The sequence below is a fragment of the Helicoverpa armigera genome, chromosome 11, assembly GCF_030705265.1.
Source record: "Helicoverpa armigera isolate CAAS_96S chromosome 11, ASM3070526v1, whole genome shotgun sequence".
NCBI lineage: Eukaryota > Metazoa > Arthropoda > Insecta > Lepidoptera > Noctuidae > Helicoverpa > Helicoverpa armigera.
In genome coordinates this window covers 9,608,106-9,634,008 of record NC_087130.1, presented here as the reverse complement: position 1 = coordinate 9,634,008, position 25,903 = coordinate 9,608,106, and the positions used below count along the sequence as shown (strand labels likewise).

At 33.1% G+C, this 25,903-nt stretch overlaps 1 long non-coding RNA gene across 2 annotated transcripts in view; it reads left to right on the top strand.

Moving 5' to 3' along the window:
• Window positions 1-18,252, top strand: part of LOC126056992 (uncharacterized) — a 32,620-nt gene extending 14,368 nt beyond the window's left edge. Inside the window, exons 3-4 of one of the 2 annotated variants that reach the window (XR_010276971.1) lie at window positions 7,887-7,982; window positions 18,036-18,252. This is a non-coding gene — a long non-coding RNA (uncharacterized LOC126056992). Of the gene's footprint in view, window positions 1-7,886; window positions 7,983-11,565; window positions 12,589-18,035 lie in introns of those variants that run through there. The other variant, XR_007512382.2, reaches the window with a different exon arrangement.
• Window positions 18,253-25,903: the final 7,651 nt, after the last annotated feature.

Sequence of the window (25,903 nt, the reverse complement as noted above, 5' to 3'; positions counted from 1 at the left end):
GCTATCAAAAGAATTTCACCTTAGTTCGACTATGACATTGCAAGGTTACATTGGTATGACTTTAGATCGAAACCTGCTGTTTTTTGCTGCTAACTTTTTGCTCTGTCATTTGTATGGTATCAAAAAACAGTAGCGGTTCAACTATGATGAATTATCACTTGTAGTAAAATTGATTGTAATGTTATTTTCGTTTTTTATCAAGTTTTTTCCACCACTGAAAAATACGGTCTAAAATTATCATTTTTTTGTCATTAAAATTACAACAGCTTCATATTCTAAATTAATATTAAACCACAACAAAATGTCCGTAATAATTCATTCGTTAATACAATGTTTCACCCATTATCCTTATTTCTTTGTACGGCACAGCCGTTCTAACCCTCCCTAACCCTTCACTGACATACGGTGTCTTCAATACCCCGACTTTCACATCCTTCCTGTTTTAAATGTATTCATAACGCATAAAAAACCTAATGCGTATCATTTGACGGTATCTAGACAAAAGCCCACTGTCTATTGTCGGGTTAAAAGGATTTTTTGCTGTCTTCGAAATTGGATCGAAAGATGCAACTGATAGTTTGCCCAGCGTGAATGGATATTACTTTCGGTTTTTACTTTGTGATTGTAAACGATATTTTTGGGACTTTGTTTATACTTATATTTATTTGGGTTAGTGTGCTTTTCTGTTTATGCGTTTATTTAACGTTTTGCCAGTAGTTATTCAGAAGCAATTAATACCGACCTTTGATTTTACGGCACTTACCCAATAATTTTCATAGTTTGACATTTATTGAAATTGCCAAGCTATTCAAACAATATGATTACATAATTCAAACCGCACCTTGTTTTCAGTGACATAAAATTTATCACCGAAAACACGAGTTAGGAAACATCATTGAATAACTGTCATTGTTTGTGGCTCGTTAACTTCTCACCGGTAACCCTCTCAACGACGTCTTACAAACCACCACAAAGTGCGTCATTGTCCCTTCCCTATCTCTAACAATGAGCTACCGTACATTTAAAAATCTAAGCTACTTTGAATAAAGCATCCTATTGTGAATATTATAAATATTATGCTAATGCGATAAAGGAAATTTTTGACTCCGGTCTTTATGACCAGGTGTCGCGTCAAAGGGTTGGAGGGAAATATCGCAACCCTACGTGTTCGATCATTTATTAAGATTTGTTCTATTGTCTAGCATCTTATTCCCATGCATCGTGCATAGAATTTATGTGAGAAATGTTAGTGATATATTTTTGTTCGTATTCAAATGCACGCTTGTAAGCATTCGAATGAGACAAGACGGTTCATTGGTCATTATTTTATGGATTAACGTTATTTTAGAAGCGGATCTCAAGATTTATGGCAGTCGTTTGAAAGATTTTTGTTATAGGATTATTGGAAGTATTTAGACCTTGGGCCATAAAAATATCTACACGTTTTTAGGATTTAATTCGGTTTTTATTGCTTTGCTTACATTAGGAGATTTTAGTCGATACTTTTTATACCTTGTTTGATATGTATCTGTCCGAATTTGAAAATCAAACAAACAAAATGTTATATCTACATTTTTTAAAGTCTGTAAATTAATTATAAAAAAATTAAATATCCATAACTTGACGATTTCCGTAATCAGAGAGAAGATGTCAAATAAACGAGTAAAAATGGTAAAATTATACAATTACGAGACAACTGTCCCCGTGGTGAGTCTGTGTAATTTCAGTAATAAGATATTGTGGTAATCGTTATTACGACTGTAATTTAGTAACTTTGTTTGTTGTTTACTTTTGTTCTTATTGTTTTTGTGAGCCATGTTTTCTTCGCTATGTTTTTAACGCGAGTTCGTCAACGTTTCCTTTAGTTTTTTTCATTCCTATGCGTAGATATCTACTATAAATTAAATATATCAAAGTTATATATCAAACTTCTTTACTTCCTTTAAAAAGCTATTTGCTTATAACGTTCTCAAAAAAATAAAACTGAAATCTAATTGAATGATGATGGAATAAAATAACTATTTATTGTAACCTAGTTGTTCATTTTAAAATACCTACAAACAAATTCAATATTATAAAACTCACTCTTACTTTTGTCTGTTCATTTTAAAAACACAGTAAGTAAATTTAAAAATGCCGAACAATTGCAGAATTCACGCGAAATGTTCGTCGATGGGTAATTGGCGCTGTTTCCTCCGTTCAATTCCATGTGTTTAATAATATAATTGGTTTTCAAAAGAAAGAAAAAAATCCAAATTACAGTTTTACGTCGACGAGTCGCGGTTACGACAGTTTTGCACTTATCCTTCGAGCACGCCATTTTGAAAAACTTCTTCGTTAAATGGAGACTTTATTTTTAAAGTTTTTTTCCTTTTTTTATTAGTAAATTATTTTATATTAATACTTTTAAAATTAATTTAATGGAAGTCAGGTTAAAAGCGATCGGGAAAAAACACAATAACTTATTTATTTTAACAGCATAAAGGAATATAATCTCGTACTTATGTGTAGGTTTGCTGTTGCTAGTATGGTATTTTATAAATGCGTAAATATTTTTCTAGAACAATACCTACAACAACATCCATTGTTTAAATAACGGAATTAAGAAAAATAATGACCTATATCAGTGCTATTGTTCATTATATTTAGTAATAAAATAAAAATATGCTGTGAATACCAGTCTTTCGAAAGGAAACAACCATTATAATATTTTTTCAGAAAATTCAAAATAAAAAGAATCTCAACATCCAATAAATAGTTCTTATTTCAAAAGATTCCAAATTCGAATCTGCAGTTTAAAATTTAAACTTCGAACTTCACATGTGTCGTGTACACAAAACGTATGGTAATAGCGCTAACACATATGGCCGCCGAACACAGCTGTTCCTATACGTACTATTCTTATGCAAAACAGAATTTCGTTTTATCCCTTGTACTAGAAATAACCAGTAGTCCGTACTAAAGATGTATTTGTTACGTACAAGACGTGGTATGTAAATCAGTTTTTTTTCTCCAACATTGATATAAAATGCACGTGCACAAATATTCTGGCTGAATGTTCAACGACCTTTGCTTTAAAAAGGCTCAAAATACAGATTAAATAGAATCGATGAGTCGTTCACCTTGAAGGTTTGCTAGCTTTTAGATACTTTTTTTATTTTTAGTACTTGTAATTTGAATGATGCCTAAGTTAGGTTTCATTATATGCAGTTTAATTTTGATGAGGGTAATAAAGATAATTCGGTATTTAATTTTGGATGTGCTAAATGAGAAGATAAGATAAACATATAAAATATTTTATACGCTCGCTTGAACTGTTTTTTCGAAATTTTTCATTGTATTATTTTATAAAATAATAGGTACAGAATAAAGGCGTTGTTAACCGCATAAATGCCACACAAGACACGTAATCGGTTTAAACATATTTTTAACACATTATTAATTAGTCGTGACGCAACCCGTAGTTAACTTTAACAAACACTTGTGTGAAGAAACGTCTTGTTTTATGAGTGCCATAAATTATTTACGAGTTACCTAGTTGTTGCCGTGACGCCTCGCCTTCGTTACCCAAACCCTTTGGCTTTCATTATTTGCTAATGTTTTACAAACAATTTGTTAAGTGTGCGCGTCGATTTACTTCTGTTTAATTAGAAATATTATTTTAACTTGGAATTATAATTTTAACTGAATTAGGTATGTCCTACAAAATCACAATTATTCTTAACTTTTAATTTATTGTTGAGATGTCAACTGATTCCCTAATTCTCACAAAAAAATATAAAAGACCGAATTGATAACCTCCTCCTTTTTGGGAAGTCGGTTAAAAAATATAACTCTTCTAGAGTTCACTCGAGTTAGTTGACACGCGTATTCGATATTCAGATGAACTATACTGAAGCATTATTTTTTAAATTCAATAAGTGGTATACCAAAGAGTTAGTCTACGTTCTTTCCGCGTTGCCATCTCTAAGTTCATTGGCTGAAATATTGAGGAAAAAATCATATAAAAATTATGGTGTGACCAGTATTGGTTGCGCAATTATCATGTGCACACTATTTTTAGCTTCAACTGGATGTTTTCATGATAATATCTAAATCTTAAAGTATTTGAAAATAAAAGTATTGCCATGTCATAATTTATTTATTTATTTATTTAACTTTATGCAATCATAAAATTACAAAGGCGGACTTAATGCCATGGGCATTCTCTCCAGTCAACCTTAAGGTGATGCAGAGATAACATGATAATTTCTGGAAAGAATAGAAACTTTTGTAAGTTGCATAAGTTGTAAGGCTAATTTTCTGGTAAACTCATAATTATTTACTGATTTTCTTAACATTTACAAATTAATTTTAAAAGTATTTTCTTTTGTACACAAATCTACGCATAAAATCTCTAACATTTTCAATGTTACACTTGAAAATATTCAAAAGTACAGTACGCTACAGAAGTTACTTATAAACCAAGCCATGTACTAAACCCATTAAACGTTCACAAACCACACACATGCACAACTTGTCCTGTCTGCAAAGTGCTTCTTATGTGTTATGTCATTTAATTTCGTGGCTTCCTCAATAAAATTTTATAGGCGTTAATTAGACTAAGGGGGACCACAAGAACGTGATAAGCGAACGATTCTCACTTTTGTTGTACTTACAAAATACCTTTTTCCATACTTAAATATGTTTTTTTTTTGCGCAAAAATTATGCTTGTTACACCTGACGGATGTAAGATGCAAGACATTAAAATTGCTTTAATGCCACCATTAAAGTGAACGAACACTTTTTGTTGCGATGATACTTTATTATTTATGTTTTAAATGGTTTAGGAAATTAGGTTTTTGTTGACTTAGGACTGCTGTAAAAATAATAACGTTTTGCTCAAGAAAAAAGGTGACTTGAGAACCTTTTTTTTTAAGTCGGTTAAACATAAGTACTCAACAATTCATAATTGAGGTCAATTAATACACCATTCGTGATAATCGATTGAAATTATTCGTATTCGAAAACATCTCGATACAATTATGTCAAAGATTTTAATTAACATTTTGTATCGTTTAATTTAATTGGAGATCGGTATCTTATTGCGTCGGTATTATTTAAAATTCTTTGTGTTAACCATTAAAACAAAATGCCTGGCTTTAGTTTTTTGAAAATTACAAACTGGTAATTGTGTACAGGGCACGATTATTAGATAAGAGTTTTTGCATCGAAATACGTATGTTAATAGGTGTAATTATAGTCTCTGATATTCATTAATTAATTACCATTCGTGTGCATGATACTTTACATAGATTTTGTTTTCGAATAATTATATCGAATAAAAATTATTCGAATCGCTTTTAAATAGTCCTGTATATTTTTAATGTACCTACCATTATTATTCCTACTATTATGTATATTTATTCTCATATATTTTGGTTAGAAATATACTTAGTTCTTATATTAGAGAAACTAGCGTAAAACCGAATTTTATCTTCCCCACTTGTCTCTAGTATGTGTGTTAACTATCTCAAAACGTAAACTTAATCTAGTCTGTCTGTTTGTTTGCGAAAACAACTGATAGTGAGCCGAGACGCTACGTAGGCGGTTTGTTCAACAATTAATTATTATTTTAGACGTTATTTCTTAGGTTAGAAGTCAAAATATGTTGGTATTTCTTAGCTTTATATAATTTTTATTTGACCCATCTGTCAAATAAAAATGACATTTTTGGCTCTATAGTAATCTGTCTAGGAGTCAGAAGTCATGTTTCATGTATTAATTTGATAGGCAAGGGAATGGCTTTTAATACTTACTTGAACTGTGATATAATATTTAGTATCTTACACATATTTATAGCCTAAATCCTACTGCAAAATATCCATAGACTTTTTGACGATACATATTTTTGAAAACTAATCATACCCATAGACAGTTCACTCGTTACAAACATTCGTGTCCACAATAACGTGGTAAGTAAATATAATATTTCTTTTTTTGTTCGAATAAAAACAATAGTAATTTATTAAAACGTTTTAAGGGGAAGGGCTGAAACTAGGGCAGTTACCGTATACACGTCATATCATGATGTAATACTAAGTAATCAAGTGTTGTTGACAGCTCATAAATTATATTAGTTCATTGTACTTTATTAACTTAATTAACGGTAGAAATATAGCTTGGATATCCTTGACAAACTTAGATTATGAGAAGTGTAACGGTTTTTGTGATAGGTACTGTTTTAGACGACAATTCATGCCTTGCGCTGATGGCAGGATATTTTTTTAGTTTTTATCGGTTTGTATTATAGCCAAAACAAACGCTTAATTTCTTTATCTATGAAGGTCCGTACAAATCCTCATTGAAAAAAATAAGCTCCTCTTTGTACGATTATTACAAAACATACAAATAAAAACATGAAATAAAAATAATCCGGCATCGTTCATGCCTATTGAGCATTACCCCTCAATGAAATAATGTGAAGAATTATTAAAATATGGTGGCCATACCTACCCCTGTGATCAGTCATTGCGCAGGCGTGGCTATCGGTCTAATCGCCCCCGCCATAGACACGACGCCATCTTGGTTAACCATTTTTAAAAATTCCTTGTCCATTTGCAATGAGCGCTAGCGCATACAGCCTTGTTTGGCTTGATGGATCACTTGCATGAATTATTTAATACAATTTTAAATATTATTTCAATTTCTATGCTAATTTCTGTTGTGGGTTTATGTTGTTGAACTTCTTTTTTTAGTACTTGTGCATTTCTCATAATTACTGATGGTTTGTTGTTTAACCGTCGTTATAATTTCCCATAGTGACAGGTTCGATTGAGTTGTGGGTTGTACCAAAAATATAAGGAGTGTTGAGCTGGTGGAAATAGGGATTCGTCTAACACGCAGTTTAGCAATTAATTAAAGCAACGTCAAGCCCATTTTTCTACAACTCTAGCAGATTTAGATCTAGTAAAAGATCGCCTTCTGACGGTCGGCTTTCGAAAGGTTTAATTTCGTCGTTTTTCTCGCGTTATTTTTCACGATACGGTACGATAAAACCTGTATGTATGTATGTATGTGTAGAAATATGGAGCGTGCAACAGCGTATCAAGAGGCGGCATCGCCTTTTTGTCGGTTACCACGTTTTCACGAACAACAATAAGTACTTTTTATAATGTACCCTGTGAGGTCAGAAATGTGGACGTACAGAAATGACGATGTAACTGATACTGATCAAAATAAAAATAAAAACACTTGCAAGCTAAGTTGTAAATACTTTTTTTAATGACCATTTAAATGTAAGTAGGCTTAATATCAAATAAGCAGATCTGTAAAACTTCAAAGAGAACTCGATATAAAAATTAATATGACATGAACACGTGAAGCTAATTATTTTAATTTAAACGGTAATTAATTAAGTACAACACGTGTATCATGAGTATTTTTTTCGTTAACTAGATTATTAATTGGGCAAAGACGAAAAATACTATTTCGTTTAAAACATTAACATAAATAATATCAAACATTTATCTAACATGTGTACAATTTTAAGGGTTAAACTAAAGGTTAAGTGAATAATCAATTATACGGCTTTAACTGGATTATTGTTTACTAACAAGTTATAATTAGAGCCAGTTGTTATTAAACTTAATATAAATTATAAATAAATTACTTGTTTATACGTATTATTTCTAGAATGCTGATACATGTTTTTCTCGTTGCGGATAACATGAGCAAACATTTGAACTAAAATATTCGCGTCATGAACACTATTAAACTGATGTCTGTTGAGCGCCACAACGTGGTAACCAGAACAAAGATTGAAGGTCAAAAGTAAAAAAAAAATAACCCTCTCCAAGCTCGTTACAAAATCATATCGATTAACCAAAAACTTCTTACATTTCAGATGTGTCGGAAACACGAGATCGACAAAAAAAGGGGAAAAAACAAAAAAAACTTGAATACCACCGCGGCCAACCTGTTGTGTGCACGGAGACATTTGGTGAGCGCTCCATATTATTCTTTATCCTTTTCTGTTCCACATTTTTAAAGAAAAAACGTAAAAAACGATGAAAAAATGTAAATAATACGATCCTTTGAAAACGAGATACGAGTGGGCTCAAGATAGTGGCGCACCAAGAGAATTTTAGAATATTCGAATTCAAATTATGATGTACCGGATACGATCAATGGAAATTAATTTAAACTGCTTATTAGAACACGTATAGCGTGATAATTATACACACCCATAAAGCAATTTATCAATGAATTTATCATACTACATAAATTATGACCAGTTTCACCTTGCACTATCATTTAATCTCGCTATCTGCTAATTAAATGATAAAAGATAAAAACCAGTGGAAAATAAAGTCACTTTGTTTTAAGAATATTTTTTTGAACTCTGCCCTGAATTGGCGTGACACAATGCAAATGTTATAAGGACTAGGAACATAGGTATGCAGTTGAAACAGCTCAGAAGTTCATGAATAAAATGTATCATAATATTTCCGAGTAAACTATCGGAGAATAAAACCTTCTTTGTGGCGGCCTCAATAGGAACAAGTATATTATGAGTATAGGTATCGGTATGTCTCAGTCCTTACGACGTATCGGAACGGACAGGACCTCTCTAGTTGACTTTGAGTGCAGGTATCGTAGACTTTTTTATTTCTTACCTTTTTTCAAGTGCCCTCCGAAATAGTTTAAACCTATTTATTCGATTCGAAATTGGGGTTAGGATAAAAGTTAATTTGATCCAGCTCGTGAAGGGTTGAAGTTTTTTGGGATATTTATTACGAAGAATTAATATGTTTTTTGTCCTTTTTCTGAAGACAGTTGTTCTTTAATGTGGTACTTAATAATGTTTTGGATGTTTTAATATTTATTTACGACGTTTTTACGAGTGTCAGTCCCTTTTATAACAATTTTGTATGGGCTTACAAGAAACTTTGTTATATTAAATTCTTCTCGCATATCCCTTTCTTGCTTTATAAGGCTCATCTTGGAACAATTATATGAATCATTCTGTCTTTATGGCCATTAAAACGGTCACGACCCCGGATTCACGCGAATTCAAAATTGTGTGGCCATCTTTAAAAATTTGATCCAACCCTGTTTTACCGTGTCACTTGCAATTTTATAAACATTAACATTTCATAATAAAAATAAAATGCAGTTTCCTTGAAACCACCTCAATCATGGTTAATTTGATTACTTTTTGTCACTGCAAACGTACAGACAGACAATCACGACTTGTTGATATGTTTTAAATTATATAGTGCTGTTATAGTCGGGCTATTTTGCTATCCATTCATTGGTGGTCATCCTTTGTACTATAGGCCTTATATTTAATAGCTATAGAGTCTATTTTTGTTTGGATTTTATCCTGAACGATCAATGTTTCAAAGAAATATATGTGAACGTTCTACCTGCTGTGTCGAGATGCGAGGAAGGTAGTATGCAATAGTGATGCACTTTTATACCGTATTCAATTCATTCTGTTGATTAATATCTCTGTAAACTTCTGTATTGTCTATGCCGATACTTCCTGAGGTTCCTTTCCCTTTTGTCATAGAGCACGATAATCAGGAGTATTTATGTTTGAAAGAACAATAAAATCCTATGGTATATGGAAAGAGTGATAACAATAAGAAAAGGTATAAAAATTGATGACGCATAGCTTGTTTTTGTTATTATTTTTTTCCCATTCTTATTTCCATAATATTTCTCTACAATACTTGTTCAGAACTTTATAATTATTATTTAAATAGTATTGATTTAAATCGATTCTTCTTTAATCTCCGTTTAAGCGTTCTTAGCTCTATCTAACATAGACAGATGCTTGCACCTGCTACAAACCCGTTGGAATAGAGTAAAAAATATACTTTTTAATTTTAAAACAACTGTTTTTTTAAGTCCCGACCGTGGGACCTTGCTGTGTTTACAGTTTTCTGTTTATATTTCAACACTTGTGGCGACAAAATATTTAACAACTTTGTTTACTTATAAATAAGGCTCGGATATGGATATTTTGAGAAACCTCACGTGGTTTAAGTATGAGGATACGAAAACATGTTTTGGGTGAAAAAGTAAAAAATCTAGAATAGTTGAATAAAGTGTCTGGGCTTCGTTTTACTTAAGTAGAGAATTTGTTAGTTTAGTTAAACCAAAAATGGAGGCTGTTGTAATTAGGTTATTTATTTTATTGAGGTTTTTGCAGTGTAATCTTGCATAGTTTGTTTGGAATATTTTCAATAGATCTTTGTTATGTCCTATAAAGGGCCGGCTATTTTTTCAGACTAAACGCGACGTCGTGTATTTTTCTTAACTGACCCAAAATCTACCTGCAAGTAACGATGCACTATTAAGATATTATTAAACTGATAATTTTACCTATTATTACCGCCTAACTGCCTCTCTCATTTGTTTATCTACCTCTGCGGTCCCATTACCCGCATGTTTAAGATAAAAACATGTATTTGGAAACTTCCAAACTTCGTAAGGGAATTCATAATTAATGTTTTTTTAATTTAACTATAAAATGTTTCATTGGATGAGAATCATTCAGTTTCGATCGTAAGATCATAACCGGTTCATGGATCATCAGCCACGCCCGAGATCGCCATATTCAAACGAACGCTTAGAATATTTTTAAATTTTTCTCCAGCCAGATTAGAAACTAGTTTTATTTTTATTTTAAATTTTACTCAATCTATCGTTTGAGTTAATTGATTTTGAACCATTACGGATTTGTTTCGTGTAAATTTACGAGCGATGCTGTATACGCAAAAAATGATCAAAGGACAGGCCTAACAAAGACTTAGGTCATGCAGGTCGCGTCGGCCATTGCACGGCTGTAAAAAATAACGCAAAATCATCGCCCAGTGCAAAAACATGTATCAGTGACTCATATTTTTATACCTTTACGGAACGACTAATAAAGGAAATTTGTTGTCCAACGCTAACAAGTATGTCGGTCGTTTGAAATACAATGATTAGCTGTCATTTGTCAGTTTTCGTGTCTCGTGCGACGACCGACCATTGAATGTGACACAGAGGCCATTAACGTCCACTGAAAACTAAATAAATTGTGTAATTTGCACCTTTATGTAAATTACTTTAATACGTGTCTACCGAAATAGCTAAGACTTTTTTTATTAAATTTAGAAGTAGATAATAGATTTATAGGACATAGAGTCAGGAAAAACAGAATTAAGAACCGTTGTTTTTATAGAGGTGCATTTGATAGGTGACGTCATTGTCTATGCAAATAGTGCGGTGATCACAATAGCAGTTGGCAAAAAGTGTATCGAGCAAAAACTAGCGCCGTTAATATCGACTAGGATAAACAGTCACAAGTTGACCGTGCCAAGGTCACGGGGATTTTGAACTTGGAACAAAAAAATATTCCACATTTGAATATTGCATTCGGCTCGGCTGATTGATGGGATTTCTTTTCACGGCACGCGATTGATTCGCTTTGTTTTTTTTTCGGGTGTTGCCATTCACGCTGCATTCACATTTAAGAACTCCTTTAAAATTATATTCAATTGTTATTTATTCCTAAATCTTTTTTGTTGCAGGGCCGCACATTTAAATGCGGGTGTAACGACTCTTAAATTGTGAGTTATTTTTAAGGTTTGCTTATAACAAAAATGCATAAATTATCTGGCCACACGCCAGATTCCTTGTACGGTTGTGAGAAAAACAAGGCAATTTTAAAATTTGCTCTTTATATGAAGATGTGGAGAAAGAAATTCCACTTTATACGACGCCCCCGATATCCGTTATGCATATCGGCCTTATACGGGCCCTAGAAGAGTGTCGGTCGTCTCATTGTCTTTCTGTCCGTCATGAGTGAGTCACGCCATTGTTGGGTTACACAATAGATGTCTTTGTGCATTGTGCCCCGGGGGACCCTGATGTTACGTATTTTGTAATAATTAGTCGACTTCTATTTGACTCACAAATGATAATTACTCATGCGCCTACTTTCTAAATTTCATTAAAGATCTAGTTGCGCCAATAATTATTGATCGTCCGTGGTACAAGTTTTTGTGAAACGCAATATCTCACACGGCACGCGTTTAGGGGGTCACCCTTGCGTAGGGAAGGGCAAAAAATTCAGAGGGTTCGTCCAGCATAATAGATATGCGAAAACTCAATCGCGTTCGCTTCTAACAATAAAATCCAATGATCTAACTTGGTAAATCGGTCAAACGATTATGACCCCTATGCCGCCGAAAATATGGAGTACTTTTTTTATTCGATTATTCGATATCCCCTTTGGAATAGGCAACTTGTAGGCGGGAAAAGTGGTCGTTCGTTCAGATATGTCAAAACAAATTAGTGGTATACTTGTGCATGTAGGATCGAGCACTATTTTATCTCATTCGAATGTCGTAGGTGCGAAAAGGACGAAATCTACATGAATATTGAATACGATTTATCACCAGTTTTTCCCCTTTAGGCGTTTATCGATGTGTGGGCTATGAATAAGGAGTTTTGAGTTGTTTCTGTTTTATTTTTCTGAATTATCACGTTATTTGTTACAACACGGTAGAAGTGTGGAAAATGTTTTTATGATAATTGTTATGGCTCTGGTTTATTTTAAATACAATTCTAGACGATTAAGTTTACTTCCTAGTTAAAGGCCTACGCCTGAACTCATAGGTATTAAGAACTTGAGCGATCTTATTCCAAACGATTTTTTACTAATACTTCAGCACATCAAACACCACATTCAAAGTATACCCAAAAAGTAAATTATCCCTTAGAGCAGCACATTTGTTATAATTCCCACAAGAACAGTTATATAAATTGCTTCAAATCTTCAACTTAATGAAACTTCCACCACAAAGCATCGCGTCACGCACCCCTAAAAAACTCGACCAACGCAATCGGTATCGAATAATCGAATAAAACACGTAATAATCGTTATCGGACGCAATTACATCGATAAACGTTTGAAATTGTAAAAGCCTGATAATAATTACGCTGGCCGCGATAATTTGCCGCTTAAATCGAATAAATTTCACGTTACCGATCATGATCGGATAGCGGTATTTGTTTTACAAGAAGAGCACTCATGTGGTTTTATTTTTTCAACATCATTATCTGCCTAGCCTTTTCCAACTATGTTGGGGTCGGCTTTTAGTCTACAGTCTGCAGCTGAGTACCAGTGTTTTACAAGGAGCGACTGCTTATCTGACCTCCTGAACCCAGTTACCCAGGCAATCAAATACTCCTTGAAACGACTGTCAGACTTTCTGGTTTCTGACTACTCATAACTATTGCCAATAACAGCGAAATTATGGTTTTAGTTTTTACTATCGACTAATTCGAATAACCGAAAAAATATAATGAAATTGCTCACTACTCACTAGTTGTTCAAATAACGAATGATGAGCCGAGTGGGTGGCGACGTTCGTTGATGGGGTAAAAATTACCCCCGAGGGGTAAACACCCTATGTAGTGATGTGTGTTTATGTGTGAAGGAGGGTATGGTAATGGCGTATTTCCTGGCTGCCCCACACCACTCGTAGGCAATGTTAAATTTTGCATTGCACGCACTTTCAACCATTTCATTGGAAAGAAGAAAAAAAAAAAATTTTTTTGGTTGTTTTTCTAGCTTGATTGCAATTGTTTTAGTTCATTTAAAGCTACACAGTTCTAACTATGATTTAATAGGCATATTTTCTTTTTATAACCAGCAATAAAGATTATGACTTCACAGTTCAACAGCACATTGTACAGAAATATCATTCCGTAACATTTTTACGTTTTTATTGGCCGCCATAAAAGTAACGTATAACTTACAAAATGGCCGTTAAAATGCAACCATTAAACGCCTCCCTGAAATAACCCGAAAACGAGTGTTTGCATTTTAGCGGCCCGGGTGAATGCATTTCATAGTCACTGTACAAAAAAGTGTGTGATTAACTGCTTGTCAAATATAACATTTTGCAAGCACAAAAATGGTAAAAGTAATGTCCCCGATAAACTATCGCAACCCTAACGAAAATAAACGCACGAATCCATTAGAAAAACATATTCAAATGTAGCATGCAGCAGTAACACTAAAATGCGCGTTCACAAGTAATTACACTAATGTACGATGCCCCTGTAAACTGTTTTAGGGTTAACAGCGTCTGCGGCTAACGCAATAAAATTACTTTACCGACTCACTTGCCAAGTGTGCAAATAAAATTATTGTTTGCTTAAACTCTACAGCTACAACCATCAACCATTGTGATTCTTTACAAAACGCCAAGAATTCAATTTGAATTGCGAATGAACAAAAAAGAAAATACTCATAGATTTTTAATTTTAGAATGTAGAACGAGTAATTTATAATGCAAAATAAAATACTCATTTTAATCGCCTATAAAATTTAAATATGGAACGCGCGGGAAATGTCGCCGCCATAAACGCACGCATCCATGCATCGACTTTTGGCAAGGAACTACTTTTTACTAAACCGTTTCCGAGCACAATAAGGATCCATTCAAGGCAATAAACCCTATTCGGGCAATTATTTTCACAAAGTCACAACACTATCTATTCATTATGTCTGGTTTCTTGCGTTACACGTTTTGAATTATTTATTTGCGGTAATATCAATTCAGATGCGACAAAAGGCCTGTTAGTTGGTGCGGCTGTGTTGGCAGCACTGTCGTTCGACGCTCGACCAGATTGGCGAGAGCCATTCACAGTCGTCCGAACTAGTGATGTGAGTTAGTCGTAGCATTCCGTTATCCGCGTACAGAGGTCGCGGTACGCTGGTTATTGTGTACGCAACGGGCGTCAAACGCGTATTTATTGGACATTCGCAGCGCTGCGTCAGGCAAAGAAGATACGGAGTTAAACTGCCATCTGACACGCGAGCATTAAGTAGTTTGTATCAAGTTTCGCCGGATTCCGTTCGCTACTTGAGTTATACGTAGCTGTCGTGTGTAGGGGCACTTATGTGCGTCGCGTGGAGTTACAATTGAGCCGTTCATACATATTTAGTCGGCATTAATTTCGTCGAATCGGATTAAATGGCGATAAAACGTAACTTTCACGTACATTTTACGTAAACATTTACGTGGCGCGTGTGTTTTGTGCTTTTGCTTTGGATTTCATGTAATCGGTGAGCTGCATATTTTTAATTTATTTTTGTTTCCGTATTTAATACATAGGTATGTTACATATATTTTTATCAGACACCATACTACTTTTTTCCTTATTTTGATAAGCTAGTGTATTTTTTTTTTAACTTTTTAACTTAGTTGAATAAAATATTTCAATCGTACATTTTATTTAAAATAAGATAATAAACAAAGAACAATACTTATCTCAGTAACTAAATTACGTATCAACATAAATATGCAATCTCTCGCTTATCATTGAGATAAAATTTCTGTCTGATAACAAGTTTAAAATAATCAAAATAGAATATTGTGCTTACATAACAAACTGGGAAAAAGTATCTTGTAAAGAGTTATATCTTGAAAGATTGACAGAAACCTTCGTGGCTGTCATAATAATCTACTTTCTTATTTCTATCGATAAGTATATCTATAGGTATGTATATCTATTTATCTAGGAAACACGTGAATTCTATTTATCTACCAACACGAGATAGAGATATTTTTCATTTTGTCTTACTTTTTATCTATCTGAAATTAGTCACCCAGATGGACTAGGATTATTTATAGGATCAACGGTCAACGTCATAAGTAGCTGACCAAATCATAATTTTCAAAAGTGTTTCAATGCTAAACTTAAAAAAAATATCCGATGAGATATCGACGCCACAGTGCTAAGCAGCTTTGAAAAAGAATATTTCAGCCTCTTTTAATGCAGACTGTACCTACCTATAATAGTAAAAATATCTAGATATATTTTTGCCTACAAAAGTCACAGAAAAAAAAAACATAATACCTACAAAACAGTACATAAACTAAAGCCCCTTACACACAATCCGTGATAACATTACACGAACATTCATAAAGGTGTCTCCCAAATCCCTCTCATTTTGAGGATTCCCAGTTGAAATTAGTTCGCAAATCTCAGGCTTACCCACCCCAGTTACATGTAGATGAGACATAGGGATAAATAGCTTTCTTTGCCATATTGTTTAGGTTTTTTTTTATGGGACAACGCATTTTGTAGCTTTGTGCAGAGCTTTATGGTGGAACGGAACGTAATTCGTAAAAAAATTGACGAAAAAATGTTGGTGATGAGAAAGAAATGATTTTCAATGTTCACGTCGTACATATATTCAAAATGTAATTAAGCTTGAAAAACGTAAAAAAAGTCTGTAGTGTTTTCTAAGCAAAAAATCTTATGTACTTTGGTTTTTCAGACGTATTAAAATAATGATTAACCTTGCAAGATAACATTCAATTAGTAGAGATAACTTTGCCATAAATACTTATTCCATTTAATTCTTTTCCAATTTCTAGTGAAGTCACAGCCCCAAATTAGTACCCAAAAAACGTTTTTCAAATAACGAAAAACGGTTATTTAACAAAAACCATTGAATTTTGTAACGTTATTCTCTATTTTTGCGCTAATAGGCAAATATTAACAAGTCTGTCTTTCTAATTGTTTGCAGTATCAACATTTTGGTCGAAACAACGAATGTTTACATATTTTTAAGTGGAACAGTAGTTTTTAAGTGATTTTTGCATTAGTGGTTATTTTGTTACCTAAGACTTTTGTTGCTAAGTTAGTATTTGTATAACTAAGTATGTCAGAAAAGTCAATAGATCAACTATTGAAAAGAGCATGCAAGAATAGTATCTCTTTTAAAAACAGTTTTATTTTTGCAATCTTAATTGTGTCTTAATATATTTCACAATAATAAGAAATGATCGATTGCAGTGAAAGCTCTATGTAATAGGAAGTGTTAAAAATAATTAAGTAGATTATAATAATTAGGCTCGTCTATCTGTCAAATGAAGCACTATTATAAACCAGACACATTGAACAGCCATATTGAAAAAAAGCGAATAATTACTTAAAAGCGACTTATTAATCACAATAAATAAGAAAATACCGATACCATCTCCAAATCAGCTCCCAATTTTGAACGACCTGTCAATTTCACTAAAAACTTCCAGACAAAATGTCAACTTAAATTGGGTAGCCACCCTTTGTCAAACTAATTATAAAAGTAGGGTGCAGACAGTTCGTTATGGCTCATTAAAAATGAACTTTAAAGTACATGTGTATGTCGCCTTAGGGCCTATGCCATAATTTAATGTAGGCCTAGGCCCTTTAACGCTCTTTAAACAACTCTGCTTCAGTTTAACGCTTTAATTTATTTTATATCACGTAATTCGTAGGTAGTGCAAAAACATGGTTATATTTGTACTCCTTTCAATGTTTATTACGGGTATTATTTTTATTATCTGTTCCTAGGAACCTTAGGAATATTCATAGCCAGGAAATTATTCCTATTTGTTTAATCTTTGCAGGTGTTCATATGACCGTATCACTTACGGGCCACTGTATACAATTTACATATCTGGAAGCTACCATAGAATTAAATGGCGAATAAAGATTATTATTGCCTTTAAACCATCCTCCCTTAATTCAAAGTCACCCGACCAGTTCCCACGAAACTTCCTGGTTCTTTAGAATTAAAATCTAAACATTGTAACCTTCAAATAAGATGAATTTCTTATGCAAATGACCAACTTCCCACGGATGGCAACATTTGCATACCCAAAGGGTTGATAGTCCCTAAAAATTTTGCATAAAATATGCAAATCTCAAAATACCGCGAGTAATTATGCAAGATTTGACAGCTGCTGACTTTTTATTCGAATTATTTAAAGATGGCTACCGTATCAGGTGGGTAACCTTGGCACTTCGGATTTGGCGGCAAATTGTTACATTATGGGACCACATGGCGGTTTCTGAATTTAATTATAATGTTTTCTTACACATTAAATGTTAATAATACGAGACGGCATGAAAGAATTTATGGAGATTTTTAACGTATTTTTTGTGAATGCTAATTAATAGAATTAAGTAAGTAATAAATATTTTATTTCAGTACGAAGAACAAGATTGAAGTAAGAACAAAGAAGCGAAGGAGCCTAGAAGTTTTTCGCAGTTTCTGGAAGTTTCTTCGTACTGGTGATTACCACTAGCGAGGTATAGAGTTCCTACGTATTCTACCACTGTAGGAACTTCATACCGTGCTCTTGGGTTCGCCAATCTTCTCCAATTCTTCTCCAACACGCCCTTCAAGAAGACACAGCAAGAATTAAGCGGAAGAAATAATATCTGTATTATTTATTTTATAGTTTTTTCATTGTATGATATTTGGCATTTGTGTGTTTTAAAATATGTACCAAATATTATGTACCGAAGACTATGTATCCTCCTACATACATATTATGCAATGTACCTGAAAAACCTTCTGTAATTTTGTCTGTACTGTACTGTAGAGGATTGATGTGTTAATTGTTAGTACTTACATTGTAAGCCATTAGGATTTAACTAACTAACATACTTATGTATTATGATTCTTCAGCATGAATGTATCTTATAACCATGTTCTCCAAATATTATTATTGTAGTGGTTAGGTACTTTGTAAATCTTGTGTTTATCTTCTAGGAATTATTCTACTGATTAATTTTAATACTAGCTTACGAATCATGTGGGAACTATTATAAAAGGTAGCCTTCTATCTGAGAGACTCATAGGACCAGCAATTCTTGGGATAAGAACGTTTAACCAATTTAACTCTTCAACTTTATACCTTTATATTTATTTTTGTAATTATGGTATTAAATGGACACCTCACACAGTGTAGTACGTGATGGTCGTGATGTATATAATTTCAGTTTTCCTAAATGTTGACCAAATGAGATTGGTACAGGGAAATAAACATAAAATAACAATGATACATCTATTTGTGTACTACTTACAGGAAATATATGTTTATATGAGCAACTTATAACGGCTAACTGTGGTTCAGCTAGTAGAACTTAGTTAAGAACATACCTACATGATATTGACCACACCAGACCGATTGTCGGCTGTTTTTCGGCAAGGAGATCAGCCAGCTGTGCAGGACATGTTATCTATCGGCACGGATATTGAGCTCTCGGCGGAGGAGTGAGATCGCTTTGCGCACTGTACACATAAGGCAATAAACCAATAAATCGCTTCTGCGCAGGTGAAATTCAGGGCTCAATATCCCTGCCGATGATTTTAACAATGTTCCTTATCCTGTGTTAGTAAGTATTCTAAATACCAACCTATACATAATATGTGTATCACCACTACACACCCATCACCGAAGTGGACAGCTTACAGTAGCGATTCACATGTTATGCCATAACAGTTATAGTGTACAAGAATTGCGCAGACTCGGAAACACTCCCTCCCTATTCCTTCAGTCTCATAGGGAGGCATTCCGACACGACCGGAGAGAGATCAGGCGCAGGATCGCCATTTACGTGCTCTCCGATGCACGGGTGTCTCAATAACCACGGGTGACAGTAAAACAATCACAACCGATTTCGGTCCATGAATTGGACGCGTTCAATATGCGTCAATAAATACTTTTGCTTGAATAAATAACTTAAATTATGATGTTTTACATGGTTTTATTTATACCTATTACTTTTTCAGCTAATAACCTGCAAAGAACTGGTAGATGCAATGAGAAGAATCCTAAATAGCGTGGTTAACTGTACTCAGAGAAAATATTTATTAGACAATAGAAAATCAATTGTGACTCGGGCATATCTACGTTTCAACTTATATACGCTTCAGCATATATAAGTTAGGTAAAACTAGGTAAAACTCAAACATTATTAATTTACAGTTTCAATAGTTTCATGAAGAATTAATCTAAAATTCACGTTATTTTATATAAAGTAATAGCCTACCCACATTTTGCAAACAAATCAGTCACCCGACGGTTGGCGCTGTGGAAGGAACAAATATCTATTTTTTCAAGTAAATCGTGAATTTAATGAAAGTTTTAGTCTATTTTATACTGGACAAATACCTGATCGTTGTTAAGTGAGTCTAGAATATATCTTCGTATTTATAAAGTTCCCAATCCATCTGTGCGCGGACAATAATAGTGTGATTAACATTGTAACTTAGTTTATTTGGTGGTGAAGAAGCAGTAAACGTGAAAATCGAACAACAATCGGTAAGAGATTGATAATTTTATATTTTTCAACTGTAATAACCAGCCTTAGTTTTGAACAATTTAGTATCTAGAAGGTAAAGCAAACGACTACCTCAGTATTTTCCTCTCAAAATAATAAAAAATATTGTACTTATGCCGATTGTCGTTACGGCCAATGGTCTAATAGCCAGAGCCTCAACCAACACCTCATGAGGCTCTCGTTAGGCGGCTGGATCAAGGGACTGATTCAGAAGGCAGTACTCCTTGATACGGCGCGTACAGTACATTGTGAGGAAGTTTTTGTCTCTGGAACCCTAACCACCGGTACCTGTGACTGATGTCGGTAGCCACCTATTTTTTATATGTTTTTTATTTATAGACTAAATGTCTATGTATATGTATAAATGAGTAAACCGAAAACAATATTAACAGATCCCCATTCGATTCCAAAGGTTGATGACCAACGACCATATTGGCACAAAACATTTTCCCTAAAGGAAACGTACCACATTATTATCAATAACAATATTATTATTTTAGTTATTAAACTGTCAGTTGTCTGTTATCACTATATTTGCCAACTATTATCAGACTTGCAGCGAAATTATCGTAAATCAATGTAATTATAGATTTGGTGTTGATATTACACGAGTTGGAGTTATTTTGTGGAACGTACAAGTAAATATTTAACATAAATTAATAAAATAAAAGCTTGTAAAAATAGATAGTTTACAAAAAAAAAAATATCTTTGAAGGGATCCCTATTTAAGGTCTAGTGGAAATCGCTTTAAAACCACATAGGTAGGAACATACTTACATTTTTGTATCTACTATACGGCTATCTACTGTTCACAGCAGTTAGAGCTATTACTATCAAACTGACTATCTTTTGATGCACACTCGTTATTAGAGAACGGGTAGACCACAACACTTAATCCTTTCAATCTAAAGGTAATGAGTACCTGGACTTTAAATAAAAATCCTGAAATCGTTATTCAGTACAAATATTATGGTGAAAACGCCTTCTCTGTATACGAAGCGGCAAGGAACAGTCAGTAAGTATCGGACATTTCCTCAATTTTGAAAAGACAACACTATCTAACTCGTCTGCTCTCTCTCAAGTTCCACTCTTCAATAAAGCTGACAATATCTGACAGTGCTTTATATGTAGCCACTATGTATCTACCCAGACTTTTCTGGTCTCTGAATAACAAAGACCGTCGAAGAGAAATACTTAGATAGTATTTTGTTTATTCTAGCTATTATATTTTTCTTCATCCCTAAGTTATTATTGTCCACGACACGTTTAGAAAATACATACTTTTAAATTAGAAATCTTATCTACATTGGTAGTTGGCAGTTTGTTTATTACTCATTAAAAAGCTAAAAAATAATGCTGGAAAAATATCAGAGTTGTGAAAGATGGGATGACGATCGAAAGATGCATTAACCAAATTCTGTCGCAATGTGTAAACAGCATTAAAGATTTTAAGTATGTCTAGTTTTCGTCAAAAATCTGTTCACAGGTTCTTTCATTTACTTATCGCCCATTTTATTTCACATTTTTCACATCCCTTTCGACATCAGTACTTAGGTAGCGGTAGAAAATACTTAGCTTCAAAATACCTAAGTATGCTTTACTCTATGCATTCAACCCCCCGGACCTACCTACTAGTATCGACAAATGCTTCAATACTTAAGTTTTTCTAACGACTGCAGTAGGTACAATTAATAGGTAAGTTGAAAATGAATGAATACTGTAAATTAAGTATTTTGACTTGTCAAGATTTTAGCGGTCAATCTAATAAAAATAAACTACCAAACATTAACTAGGTATACCTACTATTCTAGGAAGGCTGCTATATAACCATAATTTATTCAATTAAAGAAAAAAGAACTCAGTTTCTGAACTACCTAGATTTTTAAATGCGATTAGACCATGATGACACTATCAAGTCTAGACGGATCAAACTATTTTTAATTTACTTTTTATTCATGAAACTAAAATAGAGAAGAGAAAAAATAAATATGGCTATCGACATCGAGAAATCTAAAGTTATTTTAATTCAATAAAACTAAGTTCTGTCTGAGTAATAAAAAGTTTTTTATCGAATAAAGATGTCTGATTCTTGAGAAATACGAAGTGTTGAATTATATTTATTTAGATATATCTAAACGTAAGAATATGCTCGCATGTTAATAAGTTTAATATCCATATGTAATTTTATCAATTACTTAGTTTTAAATCGGTAAACAAATTATTTAATTAATTGGGAATCTGGATAGTGAGAATAGATAGGTTAATGCAAAATAACCTATCTATTCTCACTATCCAGATTCCATGTGTCCATTTCGACCGCGCGGCCACCTCATAATTTTTGATGAAACTTTGCCAGGAATTAGTAGTAATTTGTTACTTTTCACTCCTCTTTTCCTGAATTTGTTACAAAAAAAACCAAGACGCTATGACAAAGAACAGTTGGCCGCTAGTACCGCCACTTGCCGTAGTCATCGCCCGTGATTACTCAGAAACTATACAATGTAGATAGACGAATGATACATCAAAAGAAAGGTCTTAATTTGTATAATTTGTTACAAAAATAAAAAAGGTCAAAAGGTAGATAAACAAAAATTTATGCAATGATAAGTTTTCAGGTTATAAGAAGGAAAGTATATCACCGTAGGTATCAAATTAATAGAGGCTAATGTGTATAGAAAATTAGTCTTTAATTTGTTACAGCGAAAAAAGACAAAAAAATACTAGAAAGTAGGTTCAATAATATGTTAGAGTCGATTTTAGTTGGCCGCGCGGACGGCAATATGCCTAAAATACAATTTCGTTTTTCTCGTTATTAAAAGTAGGTTTAAGCTTAATTAGAGTACTAATCGATGGGTAACGTAACCTAGTTTGAATAAATATAGCGAATTTAACTGCAGCATTCATATTTTAGGAGATATTTACAAAAACACAGTGGTATGAAACTGTATGAGAGTAGGGTGTCCATGCATTTTTACATATTCGAAATTTTCGTTATTCACGTCTTATTTTTTTAGGGAGAGTGCATACTTTATAAAAATCAAAGTCACAAATAAATTAAAATTTCTTTATTTACAATCAACAGAAAGGCAAACAAATCAAGTAATAAAAGACAACCAGTCCTTACGAACAGTTTATTTCTTTATACAAGTCATCATAAAATTGAAAAAAAAATAAACTTACCGCAGTCGATTTGGATCCCTCTGCAATACACTTTTTGGTGGTGAGTTCCAACATACCTATACACTTCAAAATTCAGCACAGGAATGATATTATTTGCAACAAAAAAATATCGTTTTTTAAACAGCTTGCGACAAATATTTTTAACAATAGATTGAAAACAAAAGAGATTATTTTTCTGCAATCGTTCCCATCATAAAACACCTGCGGAAAGTCAATGAAACTAATTTTTTATCAGTAAATGGGTGCTTTAAAGAATTAAGAACAATGGACATCAATATGACCGCAAAACGAACCGCATATTTGTTCAGAATACAAAATTAACAACATGCCTTTGTACTAATGTAATCATGGTACTCTACTAGTATGCACTCTCCCTAAAAAAATAAGACGTGAATAACGAAAATTTCGAATATGTAAAAATGCATGGACACCCTACTCTCATACAGTTTCATACCACTGTGTTTTTGTAAATATCTCCTAAAATATGAATGCTGCAGTTAAATTCGCTATATTTATTCAAACTAGGTTACGTTACCCATCGATTAGTACTCTAATTAAGCTTAAACCTACTTTTAATAACGAGAAAAACGAAATTGTATTTTAGGCATATTGCCGTCCGCGCGGCCAACTAAAATCGACTCTAACATATTATTGAACCTACTTTCTAGTATTTTTTTGTCTTTTTTCGCTGTAACAAATTAAAGACTAATTTTCTATACACATTAGCCTCTATTAATTTGATACCTACGGTGATATACTTTCCTTCTTATAACCTGAAAACTTATCATTGCATAAATTTTTGTTTATCTACCTTTTGACCTTTTTTATTTTTGTAACAAATTATACAAATTAAGACCTTTCTTTTGATGTATCATTCGTCTATCTACATTGTATAGTTTCTGAGTAATCACGGGCGATGACTACGGCAAGTGGCGGTACTAGCGGCCAACTGTTCTTTGTCATAGCGTCTTGGTTTTTTTTGTAACAAATTCAGGAAAAGAGGAGTGAAAAGTAACAAATTACTACTAATTCCTGGCAAAGTTTCATCAAAAATTATGAGGTGGCCGCGCGGTCGAAATGGACACGATTCCATGCATGAAAGATTATATTTTCCAAAAAGAATAATTTATATAATTTGAATATTTTATTTACCCCTGCTAACAAAACCTAGAATAGAGAATATTAGTAGAAATCTTTACATAAACTAGCCCATAGACAAAAACAAATTCCCCGTCTCGTAAAAAGGTTCTTAACAAAAAAAGTCTAAACCAAATAGTTTATACCTTTACTGCATGTTATCTTTACCCAAGAATTCACTTTTTCGAACAATCCCGTTTACGTTTACCGTGAAAGGTGGGTAAAAAGTATTTTTTTTTCATAATTTTACCGTTTTTTCCTATACATTGTTCTGTTAGTTATTGGTTTTCATCACGAAATGTATTTGAAGAATGTATGCGTACAATTATGTGTGAACGAGTATTGGTCAGGCTATGTTTCGTCATTACGAAGTATTTTTTCTTCGAAGAAATTACCTGTTAATTAAATGCTCGTCCGCCCACTGATGATTTTGTGGTGATTAGGTGATTATTTTTTACTTAATCATTCGTAGTTAAGACTAGGAATGCTACTAAATATGTCGTGGTACCAGAAATTTTTGAATTAGAAGAACATAAATGTATACCTAACTGTTACATATTTCATTAGTAAATTAATAGTAGAGTTCGATGACAATTCCTATTTTTCTTGGTGGAAAATGCTGCTTACTTCTAGTCTTTGTTAGAAAGTCAAAAGTGAAGAACTAATCACTTAAACATTTCTTAGTATTAGCCATGAGTCGGAATACCATACTATATTATAATAGCACGTCAGTAAGTTACTGGTATATTTATTTCCATATTATTTTGTAAGAAAACCACTTTAAAAATACTGCTACATTTAAAATGTTGTTAAAAATACTTGCCCACTTAAAAACCAGTAAAAATCCCCATAAAATCCTATACATATGTCTAAATTCCAAAGCGACTTTACTATCTAAATCGTGGTAATATCTTCGGATCAACATTAACTATTGTGTAGTTTCATTATCACTTCTACGGGACCCTAAATATACATGGTGACCAAAACTGGTCGGGTTCAACGGTCTCTACTCATTAGTTTTTGATCACACCCTCATAAACAACATAACATCATATGTCCCATGTAAACTACACACCATTTTCAACTTTATGCCGTCGAAAGAAAGGAGAATTTACAATGGCGTGCTTTCTGAAGATTTTTTTACCACTCCGTACACAACTGGTTTTCTACTTTTGGACGTTCGAAATGATAAAATTCCTCTTTTGAGCACCTATAGATTAGAAAATTCTCAACTATAAGTCAGAAATGTTTATAGGGCCGGCTCGGGGCCGGTTTTTTTTAGATAATTTCGTATGAATGTTAAAATAGTTAGTGTTTTAGTATTCTCATATCGTAAATGTTCGTGAAAGAATGTCGGCTCGCTTCCATTTGCATTGAATTGATTTCAAATTAAATATTCTACAGTGAAAA